We start from the raw sequence: 1,734 nt of genomic DNA on the forward strand, positions 1-1,734 counted from the left end.
ATCTATCTATCTATCTATCTATCTATCTATCTATCTATCTATCTATCTATCTATCTATCTATCTATCTATCTATCTACCTACCTACCTACCTACCTACCTACCTACCTACCTATCTCTGTCTGTCTGTCTCTATCCATCATCATCTCTCTCTCCTTCTCCCTCCCCCCCACCTATCTATCTCTATCTTTCTGTCTCTCTGTATGTATAGCCATATCTAGTCTCTCTACCAAATTCTAGTCCCAAATCACTACCCTCTTGTTGAACAGACATTTTGAACTGGATATCCCAAAGGCACCTTAAATACAACACGTTCAAACGTGGACTCATTTTTGTTCCCCTTAAATTGACCTTTCTTCCAAACTTCTCTTTTTCTTTCTAGGGCACCAGCATCTTTATAATCACACAGATTCATAAAGTTAGTGTCATCCTTGATTCTTCCCTCTCACTCTCACTCCATACATATAGTCGTCATGCCTTGTCACTTCTATCTCCAAAATATCTCTTGGATACATTCCACTTTCTCCACTCATGTAACTACCAGCCCAGTTCAAACTCTTATCATCTCTCACCTGGATTATTACAATAGCCTTCTCCTTGATTTCTCTATCTCTTCCCATGCCAATTCATCCTATACATGGCATCAGTGATTTTTGTAAAGCATATACCTGACCATATCAACCTCCTACTCAATAAATTACAGTGACTCTCAATCATCTCTAAATTCAGCTATAAAGGCTTTCGTTTAAGGAACTTCATAGCCAGACCTCAGTTTACCCTTTGATGTTATTACACATGACTGCCTTGAAAACCCTCCATGACATCACCATCCAGGCCTATTTGCTATACCTCAAACTTGATATTCCCAGCTCTCATCTATCTTCTGACAATTACATAGACCCAACTTTCCTCCTCTGGCCCTATGTCATTAGCCATCCTTTGCAGAAGTGACTGCTCTTTCTTTCACATCCCCTGACTCACTAATCATGGTAGGAGCTCTCATCTCATTTAACTGACTGTGCCTACTACTTAGAATGCTCTTTCCATATTGCCACCTCTTAGATTTCCTGGTTTTCTTCAAGATTCAGGTCAAGTGCTACTGTTTGCACGAGTCCTCTTTTGCCCCCCCCCCCCAAATAATACCTTCTGCTGTAAGTTAGCCTTGTATCTCATTTGTATGTGTTCTGTATGCCCTCCAGACATATGTATACATGTTGTTTTCTTTTTGTTTTGTTTTTAAGTAAAAAAAGATGAACCCCACTGCCACAAATTATGCAGTTGAATTTCTCACATTTGGGGAAATCACAGGGGTCAGTGAATCTGGGGTGCAATGGATAAGCCTTGCCTTGGGGAAACCACCTTTGTGATCATGGAATCACCCCTGCCAGGTAAGTATAATGGACTGTCTTTTATTTTTATTTTTTTGCTTTTTGGAGGGCAATTGGGGTTAAGTGACTTGCCCAAGGTCACACAGCTAGTTTTTGTGTTAAGTGTCTGAGGCTGGATTTGAACTGAGGTCCTCCTGACTCCAGGGCCAGTGCTCTATTCATTGTGCCACCTAGCTGCCCCTACATGTTGTTTTCTTTAATAGACTGCAAGCTCCTTGAAGATTATAAGCTCATTCCTTTTTGCCTTTGCCTCCCCAATGCCCAATGCAATGCCTGACACATAGTAGGTTCTTTAAAAATGCATGTTGGCTGATTTCAAATTATTTATGACTAATGGGAATGTTTACT

At 40.5% G+C, this 1,734-nt stretch overlaps 1 pseudogene; it reads right to left on the reverse strand.

Annotated features, from left to right (window-relative positions):
• Positions 1–1,244: 1,244 nt before the first annotated feature.
• Positions 1,245–1,394, reverse strand: LOC138167604 (U1 spliceosomal RNA; annotated as a pseudogene).
• Between the last annotated feature and the right edge of the window lie 340 nt (positions 1,395–1,734).

The sequence above is a fragment of the Petaurus breviceps genome, unplaced genomic scaffold (genome assembly GCF_028583685.1).
Source record: "Petaurus breviceps papuanus isolate PSGF00001 unplaced genomic scaffold, PetGlider_PUasm1.0 229, whole genome shotgun sequence".
In the NCBI taxonomy this organism is placed as follows: Eukaryota; Metazoa; Chordata; class Mammalia; order Diprotodontia; family Petauridae; genus Petaurus; species Petaurus breviceps.